Consider the following 17,611-nt stretch of genomic DNA (forward strand, 5'->3'; position numbering starts at 1 on the left):
GCACTTTGAAGGAATATTACCCAAAATGGCTAAAACAGTTGCAGCCCACTGTCTCAGAGACAAAGCGACAAGACCGGAGCACCTGTTTTCTCTCATAAGCTGTATAGTAATTATTTCAAGTTAAGATCATGCGCATTAATTGCTCTGATAAAAGCTAATTAAATTTTTAAAAGAAATCAATGCTTTGATTCTTTGTAGCCTGGAAGACAGCAGTTCAGTGGGTGGAGAAGCAGGGGACATGGGCCCCTGCAGGCAGGCGTCCCAAGGACCAGGTAGAGCAAGATGTGCTTATGCAGCCACATGGGGTTCATACATTTTTGCAGAAATAGGATTATTCACCAAGCGGCAGAAGTGCCCTGAGCAGCAGAACAGGAGTTAGTGTAAAATGAAGCTTCGACAGTGCCCAGCAAGGGGACCTGGCCTCCCGTCCCTTCACTCGCCACAGATCACCCCCCAACCCCAGTCTTTGCATTTGCCGCTCCCTTCTCCAGAACATTCTGCGACCCCCCCCACCCCGCTTCCCCACCCAGGAGTTCCTGGTAGCTGGCTCCTTCCCACATGCACCCTGGCCCCAAGGCCACCTCCATCCTCCTCCTGCTTTATTTTCTTCATAGCATGAGTAGGGGCTTGAAAATGCTCAACGATGTGGTCCCTTCTAGGGCCGGCAGAACCAGAGGAAATACAAACATCGCAGTTAGAAGACTAAGGCCAGAGCTGGAGAGAACCAAGGTGAGGCCCCAGTGACAGAAAGTTTCGCACACATCACAGCCAGAATGAACAGAAATTTAGAATGGATTCACAGCTCCAGGAAAGGCTGAGCTGCCCTAACAAATGGGCCCAGTGAGTTTCAGCAGAGGCGGGTGGAAGGGCCAGTCTCTCGCCTTCCGGGACCTGCAGGAATGGCCGCTGTTCACATGGGCTGCTCACACTGGTTTAGGTGAGAAGGGAAAACATTCTTCTTAATCGCCTTGAGCCTGTACCAACCCAGACACTGTGGTTAAGGAGCTGAGCGGGTGTTGAACTAGCCAGGCGGCCACTCACTCCCGGCCATTCCCAGGCCCGCCCTGCCCACGGCGGCCCGAGGACGGGCGCGAGCTCTTTCTGCAGAAGCTACCCAACATGGGCTTCATCCAGCTCTCAACTGTCTTCATCTCATCAGCAGGCGCCAGATTCCCGATGGCCTCAATCAGACCCTGCGTCTCGTCCCCAAATGGTCTTTAAAAAAATCCACATGAATAGCCAAAGGTCAGGAGGGTCCATGCCACACACAGGCGACTCCTCTCTGGGGAAGGGGTGTGGGGGATGCATGTTTTGCTTTATGACATTGGCAGGGTTTGATGTTTGTTCTTTTTCAATAAGCGTGCATTGTTCCGTATAATTTAAAAGTTCTAAGCAAAGCACACAGCACACTCACACAGACACACGGACACGGTGCACTCAACCGGGAACACTGGCTCGGCGATCGCTGTCGCATTAAGAATCGAAGCCTTAAATGTTCAAATGGAAACAACTGGACAAAGCGCCCACCCTCTGGCTTTCGTGGGCACTTCTGCTGGGAGCCAAGTGTCAGGAGTGTGCATTTGGCCTCCCCCCTGTGAAAGTGTCACAGTGAGACAGGAGCCCATTAGAAAGACAGGGTCATACAATGTCACACCCATTACCTACACGTAATTGTGCTGGTTCAGGAGGAGTGCATGACCCCACTTTAAATGTCAGGAGAATGGAACCCAGAGGGGTCTCTGAACCCGGCACTCAGCGCCCTGTCAGTGCCTGTCACGCGGCGGCTTTCCACTCGAGCGACCCTGACTCAAGTCAGGGGGTTGGGGCAGAGAAAATAGGGTAAGGGCTATTTCATGAAACCGTACACACATTTGTGTACGTACGCTTGTGTGTGTGCATACATGTATTGTGTACCTGTGCATGTATACACATATGTGTGCACCTTTAAGTGTGTATCGGAGTATATGTGTGCACGTATGCATCTCTGTGTGACCTGTATATGTGTGCATTCATGTATGTATGTGTACACATGTCTGTGTCATTTGTATACATGTATCTATGTATATGCGTGTTCATTCATGCATGCACACACCTGTAGGTGTGTGCGTATGAGTAGGTGTGTGCATGTGCATCTGTGTCTGTTCATGTGTGCCTTGTGTGTGCGTGTACATGTGTGTATGTGCATGCCTATGCAGTGTGTGTGCTCTCTGTGGCGGCACAGAAATCCCGACCTAGCACTGCATTCTTAGATGTGACCGGTGACGAAAGGCTAGGGTCCTTTAAGGCAGGAACCATGGGCTGAGGGTACTGTCTGGGGTCTGTCACGCTTACCCACACCTTGGCTTCCCTTTCTGGGACCAGCTGTCTGTAGGGTCACAGAGGGGACACCACTCACTACCCCATGTAAGGCGTCAATGCTGGCATCAACAACAGGATGCTAAACCAATGTTCAAAGTGTCCCCACTGGCATCGCCTGGAAACCCATGAAAGGGGAGCTCAGGTGACAGCTGTGGATGACTACTGGGGGAGCCTGTTGACGCTTCTTGTCTATGGGGTTTGCCCAGACAGGGCAGGTGAAGCCCCACTTACCCTCTAGGCCCTGTGGCCAGGACAGCGGAAGACACACAGCTAAATATACCTTCCCCTCCCAGCCAGAAGCACAGAACACAAGAGCCACCCTAAGACCATGCCCTGCCGGTGCTGGTGCCGGGCCCAGTGTCCCCATCCCCAGGCTGTCCCCCACCCTAGGCTCCCCTACCCTACCCCAGGCTGCACCCTGACCTCGGCTCCTCTCCCTACCCAATCCCCCAGCCCCAGGCTGTGCTTCCCCCCCTCCCCTCCCCACCCTCAGGGCTCTCCTCCCCCACCCCTGGCTGTGGAGCTGATGTCACCACCTTGCCAAATGGCCTTGCCCCCTCAGGAATCAGGAACATGTTTCAGAAGCTCTCTGTGTCACACACACAACAAACAGGTTTTTGTTTCAACTTCAGTTTCCCCAGAACTTAGAATGGATCCCAGGAGCCAGGCTCAGCCTTAGAGCTGAGTCCGGCTGGATGCCTCCCACTTCCCCAATGGAAAAGTGTCCAGGACACCGGCTTTCCCCACCAGCCGCCCCGCAGGGGCAAACAAGCTGGTCAGGACTTCCCGACATACCTTAACCCTCGTTCTCTCACCTAAACCCAGGCACGTGTGTGTCACAAATGTGCCGATGGAAGCCAGGAAGGAGAAAAAGGGCGGCAGAGTGACAGATGCACATACCAACCAATTAATCGGCAGTCAATCAGCAGTGATGATGTTGAGAAGGGCGTACGCAGGGCAGGTGCAGGGCAGCAGGGACCCCAAAGCACAAAGGCCAGAGGAGGGAGGGATCACACCACCTGTGCGACATCATTCTACCCTTGACAGTTGCACTGTCTCTTTGGAGGGCATGTGGCACCCTCGCATAGCGTGTGCACGTGTCTCTGAGCCCGGACAGCTTAGCACCAGGGAATAGAAAATAACCTTCCTCCCCTGGCCTGATTCTTCCTGTTGGCCCACCCCCAGGGAGGAATGTCTGTTGTCCAGGGGCTGCTGGCGTCATAGGGAGCTCAGCTCCAGATGTGCCCCCAGGCTTGTTTCCCAAGGGCTGGAGGACACGATGTGCACCAGGAGATATTTTAAATGCCACTAAAACTGGTGCTTCAGTCCCCAGTTTGACCTGTACAGAGAGCAAACTTAGATAAATGATACCGTTGATAGTTCTGCCTTAACTGGAATTTATTTGCATTCTTAATTTTCTCCTTACCTTATAAAACTCTCCTACCTTCCAAAGTAACTCCAAGGGTGCTTAATTCCAGTAATAAAGAGATGTAAATTAAAATAAAATACCTAATTATCCCCCACGAGACAGAGAAATTTAAGATTGCTGCTAGGAGTGCTGGTGAAGGGTTGGAGGATTTCTGAGGGCGATTCTGAATTTCCAAATGGCTCCTACTTCCTAGCGAGTCTTGGGCAGCTATCCTATGGACCAGCCCAGTGTGCAGAGCCACGTGGACGAGGACAGCCCACGAGGGCACCTGGAGGGATGTGCCTCCACCGGGCGGGCTAGTTAACAGACACGTGCAGGACACTGAAGAAGCTAGGCAGGAACCACCAGGAAGCACACAGCACCCTGACCACATGGAAAGGCAAGGGCAGAACAGCAGGCCGAGATGACCCGTGTGTGTCCAGGGAGGACGTGCCAGTCCACATACACATACGCGCACACGCACACACACACAGACGCGCACACGGACACAGACACACAAGGATACAGACGCACATGGACACACACACACAGAGACACACAGGCGCACATACAGACACACATGGACACAGACATACATCCAACTGTTAACAGTGATTATCTCTGGGGAGGGAGAACCACCAGGGAACTCACTTTTTAATGTTCGCTTTTAAAACAATGAATAATGTTTACAATGGTTTGTAAAAAAATAATACATTAAAAATGTATGTCTCCTCTACACTAGACTCAAGTCAGTGAACAAATATTACATCCAGCACATTAACCTGTGCAGTGGTATGTAATGTTCCACAACCCAGCCCATTTCTTGGTGTCTGTTCTTGCCATTTTTTTTTTTTTGGCCCTTTCGCACTTACATAGAAATGAGAAGTGGCTTCTTTTCCTGCATATACTTCATGCTTTTTATGACCACAAGGTAAAAGTAACAGAAGTCTATTCTTGCCATTTCTTTGCCCTTTTTGCATTTACATAAAAATGAGAAGTGGCTTCTTTTCCTGCATATACTTCATGCTTTTTATGACCACAAGGTAAAAGTGAGAGTCCATCCTCTTAGACTTTTACAATGGAATTCTCTAACAACTCAATATAGTACTGAACAGAAGAAACCACCCCTGTTTTCAAGTACCTTATGTCCAAAGATTCCAAAATATTTCTTTAAAATAAAGTGTTCAGCAAACAAAATCCAAAGACAAACGATCTAGGGGTAAAAAAACTAGGAAAAAACACTTGGAACATAAATGCCAGGGACTGGAATTCCTAATAAGTGCAGTGATCTAATAAACTACAGAAAGAAAAGACCTAATAAACTACAGAGCCCTGGCCAAACAGAGCAGGTAATTAAAAATGTATATGTATATAACCAGACAATAAACACAGAAAGCGCTAAGTATCCCTAGAAGTGAAGCTGTGTTCATTAAAACCACCCCCCAAAACTGGCATAACAAGTCCTCGGGACTGCCACGCACGGCAGACACCAAAGACTACGCTGGCAGCAGGTGTGTGGAGAAGCTAGCAGAAATGACAACCCCGCCAGCTAATCCACAATACATGAGTAGCATAAAAGGATGAAGGGGAGGTAGGGGCTTACCTTTTGTCTTTACAAATTAAACTGGCATTTCTCTTTCCTCTAAAACTGGAAATACACGGTTGACCACGTATTAATTGACCAAAATTAAGATTAATCACAAAATGACTCAGCTTCAGGGCAGATGACATGGACAGCCATCTTTTTACACCAGACATCACTGATGACCACCCCCATCCCCAAAAGAGAAGATGGAGCATTTTAGTGCCTAGACCAGCGGCTTGCAGCCCAGAAAGGGGGCAGGGGAAGGAGCACGGGGCAGAAAGGCAGTGGGGGAAGAAAAAACAAACAGGCAGTGTCCCTACTGCCCTGTAGGCTTCCCTCAAGCCAGCCCCAAGGGGCAGCGGCCAAGTCCAGATCTTTGCCCCTAAGATAGCACAGGGACCAAGGACCAACCTTCGGCTGGATCCCACTGAGGCTCCTACAAGGTGTCAGCTTTGCTAATCTGCGAGATAGACTGAGAAACAAAGGGATTTTACCTGTTATCTTGTGCCTCTCGAAACTTCCCAATTGTTTCTAGGAAGGAGTCTTCAGAAATCTTGGCTCTGAAAATAATGGGAAATGAGAATATTTAAACAGTGAAACTGTCCACATAAACTCAACATCACTTCTGGAAAGGCACTGAAAACAAACTCCTGCCTTCGCTTCTGGAGCCCCGCAGCTGACTCTCTGACCCAGGATGGCTTGGCACTACTTGTTCACTTGTGCAAACAGGAGGAGGTAGGGGGTGTGCAACTGCTCACCCAGGAACAAAGGAAGTGAAACCTGTTGGTCACCCAGGTGCCGGAGCTGGTCCCCAACCACTGACCACCACCGCTTCCCTGCAGAACAAGCCATTCAAATACAAGCCAGAGTCACTGTCAGCTGAGAGTCCATCAATCAAAAAAGTATCATCTCCTGGCTACTGACTTCAGATATGTATCTTTTAGAATTCATCTTCATTGAAATCCAAAGGCACCAGGCGATGAAGGAAAAAGAGATACAGATAACATATTCACGAGAAAATGATTTCCTAAAAAACCCATTTAATTCCCTTTTTCTTTGTTTTTGATTATTATTTTTAAGCCAAACAGAAGAATTTCCACAGTGGTATAGCAAGTTTCTATATTGTATTTGTTACCCCTTCCCAGTGCAGGATAGAGCCCTCAAAATAGGAATCCCCAAGTCCAGTAAGATCACAAACTATCAGACAAAGAGAATCAGAATTGCAAAACCAGAGGTCACAGTGTAGGATTAATGAAGGTTTAGAGGCTGGTTAAATGGATGCTGGCAATTCTACGACTGCCAATGATCCAACATATTTTTTAAACCTCAGAATCAAGCTCTAGCATTTTTTTGTGGTTGGAATTATTTTTTTCTTTTGCTTCAAGGGTTTATACAATTATTGCCATTTTTCTGAAGACAGCTGAGAAGTAGGAGATGCTCCTTGGAAACGCCGTTAATGCCCCATCTCTCCCACACAGCGCCCCCACCCCCCAGGGAGTGGGACCATCATGCCTGCAGCCCAGACACTAGTTTGCACCCCACTCTTACATGTCCACCCAAGCACACAGTTTCCAGGGCCACCCAGGGCCCCTCAGCGCCCAACAGCTCAAGTCAGCAGATAAGACCTCAAAGTGACAGGCAGAAATGGTTAGGATTCACCCGGCCTCACTGTGATGTACTGCCTAAGACTGGGTCTGGGTCTTTCCCACAGAAGCGACTCCTTCTGATGGCCAATTTATAAGCAAAAATATCTTCAGATGAGCAAGCAGGTAAGTGTCCTGGAAAAAGTTATATCCACGCAAGACACAGAACCTATGGCTTCTGTTTAAATGCTCTTCTGGGCGAGCAGCTGACACAACCGATGGACGGCAATGGGCAAACCCAATAACTATGGCATTTACCCGTTCACACGGGGCTTTCCTAGCACATGGGCAGGCGGGGCCCAGCAGCCACCTGGGGACTGCTGAGAACTCTTAAGGAAAAAAGAAAGTGAGTCACCCATAAATAAGAGGTTTAGATAAACAATGTGAACACTAAGAATTTTAAAACCAAAAAACTTCTCTCTTCTAGAGATTCAATAAGTCTTTGTCACTTCAATAAATAAAAGCCCAGAGCTGCTTGTTCTGTGGTTGGACAAGGCGCGTATCATATTCACCCTAATTTCATGGTATTGAGCAACAAGTGACAGCAGGCTAGGGTACCTGTGTGTGTGTCTTAATCACCTCACACAATGCACTTGGACACTGGCGTCCTCATTTTCTCCCTTCAAGCCAAGTCTCCATATCTACCCTCCATCAAAGAGCTTCTAGCCCCCAGGTTCCTGAGTGAAAATACTCGCTTCTGGCTCAGTCAACCGAGAGGCCCTGAGGGCCCCCAGTTGTCTGCACCCTTTACCACAGCAATTTTTCTCCTTTCCCAACATAAAAACCCACAGGCTATAATTAGTTATCACCATACTGAAGAATGCAAAAGACATGCTCTGTATGCAATTACTAACCATATCATTCTGACTACGCATCTCCTCTGACTATGCAAACCTGCTTATAACGCACATAATGTACAGTCCATTTGCAAAAGAAAGGAATGGAATCAATCAGAAAAGAGAGAAGTGTTTCCCTCTGGTACACAAAGGAGAAACTTGGCCTTTACCTCCCACCACACCCCCAATCCTGCAGGAGAGCATGGGAGCCCCAAGGCCTATGCCCCGATGGCAGCTGTCTCATGACCATTTATGACAAAAGTGCAGAGCCCAGGTGAAGGGGGTCTTCATTTTGCATGCATCTTGCCTACATTCTGCCAATGTGACCTCACCTTCTGAAGGCCCCTTGCCTCAGCAGTAACCCAGTGTTCTCTTTAGCGCGTGGAAAAGACACAAGTGGGATGGGGCCAGGCATGGGACATGCTGTTGGGTCAGAACGACCTGGGTTCCAGGCTTGGCTTCTCCATTTTCCAGCTGTGTGTCCTTGGGGAAGTTACTGGGCTTTTCTGTGCCTCTGCCTCCTCATCCAGAAAGTGGGCATAATAATAGTACCTACTTGGGCTTCCCTGGTGGCGCAGTGGTTGAGAGTCTGCCTGCCAATGCAGGGGACACGGGTTCGAGCCCTGGTCTGGGAAGATCCCACATGCCGCGGAGCAACTGGGCCCGTGAGCCACAACTACTGAGCCTGAGCGTCTGGAGCCTCTGCTCCGCAACAAGAGAGGCCGCGATAGTGAGAGGCCCGCGCACCACGATGAGGAGTGGCCCCCACTCGCCGCAACTGGAGAAGGCCCTCACACAGAAACGAAGACCCAACACAGCCAAAAATAAACATAATAAATAAATAATAAATAAAAATTAAAAAAAAAAAATAATAATAGTACCTACCTTATTTGGTTGCTGTAAAGATCCATGAGTAACTTATGTGAAGAGCTTAAAACAGTGTCTGGCAGCTTCCTAGCACTGCATAACTATCAACTATGACTCTTCCTACCTGTGAAGCAGAGCCAGTTATACTTGTTAATTACCTACCTTGAGAGACATAAATATCAGGGTTCGGCCCCCAGCATGCGTAAGCACAGTCCCCATTCCCCATGACCAAGGCTCTACCAGCCTCCTCCTCTCACAGGGAATTCAGAGCTCAGAGCCTGGGTCTGCCTGGGGTCACGTCCACAATCTCCTGGGAGCAGGGCCCCTGCCTCTGCGGTTATGGATGGGGAAGGAGCCTTGAGCCTCATCTGCTGAACTTCCTCACTTCAGCCCAGAAGCCCACGCTAGAGGTGTCTGGGCAGTGTGAAATGGGGAGATTCAATCAGCACTCCACCCACATGCCCTGTCTGGGGTGGGTTTGCACATTAGTGCAAGACACCATTTCCCACCTCTGAGAAGGGCAACAACGAGACAGGCTGGCTAAAATGTACGGTGATAAGGGGCCGGGGGCAGCATTCACATGCACTGGGGCAACTTCTCTGGGGGCTACTGGGTGACACCTGCCAAGATGACATGTCCAGACCCCCTGACCCAGCAGTTCTCCACCAGGAATTCAGCTGGACACACCCCCACATGTACAAGATGCCCAAGTACAGTATGAGGCTGCTGATAGGAAAACTCTGGAAACACCTAGAAGTCCATCAGTTCATGTGCATGTGGGCACATATATGTATGTGTTTGTGTGTATACACACATGTATACACACTGCATATGTGTAAGCTGATTTGTGTATGAGCTGTGGCACATCTATAGGATGGAATACTATGCAGCTGTTAAAAAAAATAAAGCGGTCACTGAGATGAAAGGATATCCAAGATACTTAGTTCAGTAAAAATTAAGGTTCCCCACAGTGTTATAATATGTTCTCATTTGTGTAGACACAGGGTATGTAACCATTTGTACGTGCACATAATTTACTCCAAACTATTTGATTAGATCAGCACTTAATCAAGGATCTGCTGGCAGTGAGCAACTAGAGAGTTGCTTTGGTCTGGAGTAGGGGTGTATTTCATTTTTTACTATGTGTATTCTTTAGTACTATTTGAATTCTTATCTTAAGCATGTGGTTTCCTAATTAAAATACTTTAAATCTGATATTAAAAGTAAAATATATTAAATGTAAAAAAATCAGAAAATAAAAGGTCAGAGAAGAAAACATTTCCGGCAATTTCAAAAAACAGGTTATTATAACTATTAAAACATGATTCCCTTTTTTGAAATTTACTAAAGTCACTGCATTAAAATGGAAGTTTTCAAGACCAGCAAACAGACTTTACATCATTTCCAGCAGTTCCGACGTTTTGTTGGACCTATCTATCCTAAGAAAACGCGGACACAGAGGAGAGCATTTTGGTGCAGGTGAGTGCCGCAGACCCCGAAGTGGGAGAGGCTGGCTCACAGCCATGCGGCAAGAGGAACAGAGACCTGGAACGCAAGAAAGAAGAAAGGACCAGCAGTCTGTGGGCGGCTGAGTTGGGGAGCAGGGAGAGGAAGTGAGGGCCCGAGCATGAACTGTGCCCCATGAGTCTCTGCATGTGGCCCCATCCCACATGATCCAGGGTTCCCCAGCACCAACTTGTGACTATGCAATGTTGCATAGTTAAATATGATAATGTTGGACATTCGGATCGTTGTCAATTTCCCCACTTAAAATTCATTTTTAAAGACTGATTTTAACAATCAGCAAAACTTGAGCTAGGAGCCCTTCTTTCTAGAATGCAGAGCCTATTTGCCGAGGTCGGGTGGCACAGAGAGGACACCGTGAGAGGGTCATCATAAGGCTCTCTCCTTACATAGGTGGGGGCCAGGAAACACTTACTTCATCATGCTCATGGGTTTGCTTCCTTCTGCTGGGAAATATTGCACATAACTTTCATAACATTCATTTGACTCACTTCTCAGTTTTCCATGAGTTGAGGTATTTTGAAAAGGCATATTTTCTATGATATTACACAGTCAACATCTAGAACATTTTTTATACTTCTTTCAAGCAAATTAGACGCCTTAATTCAGTCCATGTTTATTCTCCCATGGTGGCCAGAGCACGGACTCTGAGGCCACCCTGCCCAGGATCAGGTCTGGCGCTGCCCCTTCTCAGCTGTGTGACCTACAATAAGTCACTACCCCCTCTCCCCCAGCTACTCCCCCAGCTCCTCCACCTCCTCCCCAGCTCCTCCCCCAGCCCCTCCACCCTCTCCAGCTCCTCCCTCAGCCCCTCCACCTCCTCCCCAGATACTCCCCCAGCCCCTCCACCTCCTCCCCAGCTACTCCCTCACCCCTCCACCCTCCCCAGCTACTCCCTCACCCCTCCACCCTCCCCAGCTACTCCCTCACCCCTCCACCCTCCCCAGCTACTCCCTCAGCCTCTCCACCCTCCCCAGCTACTCCCTCAGCCCCTCCACCTTCCCCAGCTACTCCCTCAGCCCCTCCACCTCCTGCCAAGCTACTCCCCCAGCCCCTCCACCCTCCCCAGCTACTTCCTCAGCCCCTCCACCTCCTCCCCAGCTACACCCCCAGCCCCTCCACCTCCTCCCCAGCTACTCCCCCAGCCCCTCCACCTCCTCAGCTACTCCCTCAGCCCCTCCATCCTCCCCAGCTACTCCCTCAGCCCCTCCACCTCCTCCCCAGCTACTCCCACAGCCCCTCCACCCTCCCCAGCTACTACCTCAGCCCCTCCACCTTCCCCAGCTACTCCCTCAGCCCCTCCACCTCCTCCCCAGCTACTCCCTCAGCCCCTCCACCTCCTCCCCAGCTACTCCCTCAGCCCCTCCACCTCCTCCCCAGCTACTCCCTCAGCCCCTCCACCTCCTCCCCAGCTACACCCCCAGCCCCTCCACCTCCTCCCCAGCTACTCCCCCAGCCCCTCCACCCTCCCCAGCTACTCCCTCAGCCCCTCCACCTCCTCCCCAGCTACTCCCTCAGCCCCTCCACCCTCTCCAGCTACTCCGCCAGCCCCTCCACCTCCTCCCCAGCTACTCCCCCAGCCCCTCCACCCTCCCCAGCTACTCCCTCAGCCCCTCCACCTCCTCCCCAGCTACTCCCCCAGCCCCTCCACCCTCCCCAGCTACTCCCTCAGCCCCTCCACCTCCTCCCCAGCTACTCCCTCAGCCCCTCCACCCTCTCCAGCTACTCCGCCAGCCCCTCCACCTCCTCCCCAGCTACTCCCCCAGCCCCTCCACCCTCCCCAGCTACTCCCTCAGCCCCTCCACCTCCTCCCCAGCTACTCCCTCAGCCCCTCCACCTCCTCCTCAGCTACTCCCCCAGCCCCTCCACCTCCTCAGCTACTCTCTGCGGCGGAAGCAGCATGACTGAGGAGTTGTAAAGCACATATACATACTACAGGAGTGCACACTGAATCAATGTTAACACAAGCGACACTGCACTGTTGTGACACAGTGGGGACACTCCCCAGTGCTGGGGAAGGTCCACCAGAACCTCACAGCCACACTCAGCCACATCCTAGCAGAAACGAGTGTGGGGGAGAAGCAGGTGTTTTCAAGCCAACACCAATCCCCGTGCTAGCTCTAACTCTGTGATTTTGCCTAGATTTAAAGCTTTTCTTTCTAAAACGCACGGCCACGACGTCAGCTTTTACTACCACCCCCTGCTCCATGAACCTGAAAAGGTCTAAACTCTGGGTCCATCTGACTCCAAACTCGATCAAGCCCTTTCTTTGACAGCCTGACTGGGCTGCCCCAGAGCGACGTCTGCCCTCTCTTCCCAAACTGTGTGTCGGCACCACCCCAGGACTCCCCCTCAGGCCGCACCCCCTTCCACCCCCGCTGTCCACCCTCCTACAGGGCTTTGAGAGCACACGGCCCAGACCCACCTACAGACATCTTGGTTGGAGCCCCCTGTGCACCCGGAGTCCGTGTGATTTCAGGGGCTGAGAATCAGCAGAAGTGCCACCACACTGCCTGCCTTTCCCAGGGTGACCCTGCCCTCCTGCTCCACGCACCCCGGCTGTGCCCTGCTGGGTACATTTCCATCATACCCACCCCCGGAAATCCTGGTTGTCACTACAGCTTGGCTCATGGGCCAGCGCAGCCTGAAAACTGCCCTCAGAATGGATGCCTGGACTTGACTGAGCTTCGCTTACTGGGTCCTGTGAAAAGTTATAAGCAAGAATAGTGAACGTCCCACCAAAAGGTAAAGGTGAGAAAGTGACTGTTCACAAGAGCAAAGCAGGCACTCCTGCCGGACTCCACCAGCATCACTCACGACGGAGGTTTCTACCACGCTTTGCCGTACTCACCCCTTGCACTGTGAGTGACCCAGGGCACGTACGGTACCATGAGACAGGAGGTCACTCACGTCCCTCGTGTGCAGCTCTCTGGGGTGTGCACATGCCTGACCATAAACACTGGACACCTGAAGGAGCCCTCGGTGTGGGTCAAGAGACTTGGCACCGATAACGGGGCTGCAGCCGTGCGGACCCCTGCTGCCTCTGGGAGCGGCAGTAACTTCCACTCCCCAGCAACCTCCGGATCCTTCAGAGCCCTGAGGAGACGGGTTTCACGTGCTGCTGCTGCTGCTGCTGCAGAGAAAGAGACTCAGAAAATGCAACAACTGGCCTGGAGCCAAGATCAGAGCTGGGACTCCCTCCCTCCGGGGTCTCGCATTACCCGGAGGCCTTGTCAGCACCTCCGGATCCTTCAGAGCCCTGAGGAGACGGGTTTCACGTGCTGCTGCTGCTGCTGCAGAGAAAGAGACTCAGAAAATCCAACAACTGGCCTGGAGCCAAGATCAGAGCTGGGACTCCCTCCCTCCGGGGTCTCGCATTACCCGGAGGCCTTGTCAGCACTTCCGGGGCTCAGGACGGTGCATCACACCGGGGGTGGGGCGGGCACGGCACAGTGAGCAGGACAGAAACCGCTCTCTGGGGAAGCCTCGTGTCTCCAGTTGGAGCTGGTGCTCCTTCTGCCCCGGAGCCGGCAGCTCCCACCCTTCCTTCTCCAGGGACTCAGGGCAGAGATGAGGGGCGTCCCTGCCGCACGGCTGGCACTTCAGAAACAGTGGTTTCTTCTCCTCACCATTTGGTGAAGACGTCACAGAATCTGCCCAGAAAGAACCATCTGGACTCTGGGGCTGGCGGAGGGCTGCACTCAGGGCTGCCTGGGGCAGTATCCTGCACCCCCAGGTGCTCACGGCCCCCTCCGAGTGTCCTCCGGGAAGCACGTGCGGTTGCACCAGGGGAGCAGATGCCTCTTGCCCTGCACAGGGCCCCCAGACCCAGCCCGGCTGCAGAAGGACAAGAAGGTCTCTCCTCTCGGCCAAGGCGGGAGGGACGGGCCTGTGAGCCTCACCAAGCCCAGACCCAAGCGGGGATTTCTTTTTTAAGTCCAAACCACAAAATGCCACTCTCTCTGCCTTCATATCTAGTGATTCCTTAAAAATACACAGCAGAAGTACAAAGTCAGGCCAGCTCGACCACAGGCCATCATCCAGCTCGAGTCAGCAAAGGCCGGAGCCAACACGAGGCCCTCTCCTTTCAATCCTGCCTCCCTCCCCGAACGTGGCCTTCCCTCCCAGCTTGGCAAAACCCATTAGGGAACCCACACGCTCCAGCAAAAGTGCCGTGAAGCCCCAGGTCTCCTCACCCTGGCAGGACACAAAGCAACAGCCATGTCCCATCATCTTGGGCTCAATTTCACCTCACTATTGATTTTAGACGTCCAACTGTTCTCTACTGTGCACATACCCCTCGCACAAACCTTTGAGTCTGATTCGCCGGCTTCCACACCCCTTCAAGGGGACTTCAGGAACGCCAACTCAGCCTTGGGCTCGGCCGAGCACCTTGCAGCAAAGCCTGTTATTTTGAGACTCTGCTGCCTCTGTACCGTGGTCAAACCACACCAGCCCACACCTAGCCAACGGTGGACCAGGGGGCCTCTGTCTGTCTGACCCCAAGGTGCTGTGGAAGCCGCCAGGAAGGTCAGAAGGGCACAGAGTCCAGTGATATGGCCATATTGGAAAAATCAAATGCCTGTATCCCTCCAGATGGCAGGAAGGTGCCTGGGAGTCACCTCTGCTAGAATTCCCAGTGTGAAGCGAAGCCCAAGTCACAGTGAGGCATCTGAAGTACCCACACACACCCCACAGTCCAGGAATTCACTCTGAAGTCGCCACACACGGAAGAGACCACCCACGTTTCACAAGCCACTGCTGGCCGGACCCGGGTCCTATTAACCTGCAGCCTGCCCGGAGCCCAGTCCAATGGCCCCAGAGCCCACAAAGGCCCTGTCCTTTCATCAGATGGAATTCCACAGCGGACAGGGCGTTCCCTTTCTGAGCCCTGTGTCACCTTCCAGATGATTCAGAACGTGTGAGACACGGAAAAGCGGCAGCTGGCACATCATCATCACACTGTCATCTTCCAGGCGGAAAACTCCAGCTGAGGGGTTAACCAGCCTCGCTCTGTCTCCTGCCGCCCCCAGGAGGCACCTCCGCTCTGGGACCACTGCTAGGGAGCGGGTTAGGAATGAGGCAGGAACAGAGGCAGAGAGAGGGGTCTCTAGCCAGGAGGTCTATCCTCCCCATTCATGGGAACCAAAATTAACTGAAAAATCTACATGACATTCTGAACATCCTTAAACCACATACATGAGGCCACCAGCTCCACCCCCCCACTAGGGTCCTGCCAACCTGTCCCGGTGGAGGACTGTATCTCGGCCCAGAATGACTGGGCTCAGAATGACGGGGCACAGGGGTAAGGCACCTTCCTCAGCATCGGCCGCAGTTACACCAGGTGCCCAGCCAGGGAAAGGCCTCTGAGCGCTGCACACATTCGCCCCCTGGCACATGCTGGGCACCCGCGTCCAGCAACAAAGGACACGGGGATGGGATGTAGGGATGGAATAGAGGGGACCCCAAATGTGGTTCTAGAACAGTGCCAACCGGAGGAAAGGACTTGGTTTTCTAATATTTCAGGACCCTTTTTGGTAAGATGCATATGGTTTTAAAGGCTGAGTAAATGTGAATAATTGTGCTGCACTAATCTCTTTTCTGACCATCAGACTTACTCAGCTGATAGAAAATAGGGGTGTGTGCACACATCAAACATCCCCGTTCTGTTGAGGGTGCCAAAGCTTGGAGGACTCGCTTCCTGCCGAACTGGACCTGGAGCACGGCCATCTGGCTGTGCCATCCGCCTCAGGAACAACCACTCCTCCTTGGGCGACCCCTGCTAAGACCAACCCGAGGCCTGGGCGAGGTGCCGGGCCTCCTCGTGAGCATGTAGTCCCACGAGAGACACAGGGTCAGGCCTTTCTCATCCAGTGGGTCCCTGATGACCGCTGCGTCCAAGGAGGTCCACCTGACCCCTGCTACCCTCATGTCATGGGACATGGAGCAGGAACTCATAGGGGGCAAATGTCCACCTGTGGAGGGTCCGGCAGGTGGGTCCGTTGGGTCCCTCGGGGTGGGCTGCTGCCCCCTGGGGTGGGAGTGTGCGCCTGGTGGGCTGGCCTCAGACAAAAGTGGCTTGGTCCCTGGTCCTGGGAATAGGTGCTTCCCTTATCTGCAAAGCTGGCTGTGGGCCAGGCCTCACCCAGGCACTTCTGCTTTCCCTGTGACCACAGAGAAGGACGTGGTCTAGACAGATGCTCCTGGTCAGTGTGGGCACCACTTCCCACGAAGGTACTTCCTTATGCTCCCAGCGGTCACAGATTCAGGACGCTGCCACCCCCACTGCCACAGCTTCCCTCTGGGCTCTACACTCAGTGCCACCAGTCAGGTCCCTGCTGGGGACACCTCAGTCACTGCATGCTGGACACAGCGAGGGACTCAGGCAGGCCTGTGATCACCTGCTGAGGGTCAAGTCCAGGCAAAGATACGGGGGCCGGGCATACCTGCAGCTGCCCAGGTGGGCGCTGGGCAGCAGAGCAGACGGTGGGGATCCTGGGCCAGACGCCAGGCACGCCTCTCAGAGCTGCACACATGCCAACCCGGTAAACCCTCAGAGCCCCCAAGGACCTGGCCCTTCATTCCAGACAGGAGGAAACTGAGACACAGACAGCTCTCAGCTCTGCCCGGCCTTCTGCCTCTACCAGGACGGCGCTCTACCCTGCACTGGGACCCTGACAGCACTCACGCCAGCCCTTCCTCCAGGTGTGGGGTGATGGGCGCCCCCAGCGAGGAAGTGCTCCCAGAAGAGCAGAAAATGAGCTCCAACCCTGGGCTGGCTGTGGGGATATCAGGAAAAGCAGAATTCTCGTCCTGATCTTTGCCCTTGTCAGCGGCCAATGGGGCTTCCTTCAGGGCTGGCTTGGCCTGGCCCTGCCTACCTTCCATCAGCCCCTTGGCGTCCTTCTCAGCCTCCGGGTGCCTCACAGCCCCCCAAAGCCCTGGGTCTGGAAATTGATAAGGAGGGGCAGGGAGGGGCCCCTGGGTGGAAGTCATTCATCTCAGGCCCAGGAAGCAGCGCAATCCAGGGCACCGACAGCCAAGGTGGCCCAGCTCCTTCCGCAGCAATGGTCACCAGGCACCTGACCACCTGATGCAGGTCTGGAGGCAGCTCCCCCTACCCACCAGGGGCCCCCCAGCCAGCAGCCATACCCTCTCCCCCTGGTTACCTCTAGTCTGAGCGTCACTCATCACCTGTGAGAAGCCAAGCAGATGCATGGGGTAGCGCTGACTTCCCCAGTATCACTGCAAGAGCCTTCCCAGGGCGGGGCCAGGAAGGGAGTGAGTCAGGCCACCTATGACCCCAGGAATATACTGCCGTCTCACAGGGATTCTTCCTTCCAGCAACCGTGATCATCATCAGATATTCGCAGATAAGAGTACAAAGGGT

General features: G+C 52.8%; 1 protein-coding gene across 9 annotated transcripts in view; it reads right to left on the reverse strand.

Moving 5' to 3' along the window:
* The window catches only part of SEMA4D (semaphorin 4D), a gene marked incomplete at its 3' end in the record, with an annotated part of 122,311 nt that overhangs the window by 43,431 nt on the left and 61,269 nt on the right, over positions 1 to 17,611 (reverse strand). For all 9 annotated transcript variants that reach the window (XM_082403378.1, XM_082403379.1, XM_082403371.1 and 6 more), the window contains one exon: positions 5,846 to 5,911. The remainder of the gene's footprint in view (positions 1 to 5,845; positions 5,912 to 17,611) is intronic.

This window comes from Balaenoptera borealis, assembly GCF_965194805.1.
Source record: "Balaenoptera borealis genome assembly, chromosome: 8".
Classification (NCBI taxonomy): domain Eukaryota; kingdom Metazoa; phylum Chordata; class Mammalia; order Artiodactyla; family Balaenopteridae; genus Balaenoptera; species Balaenoptera borealis.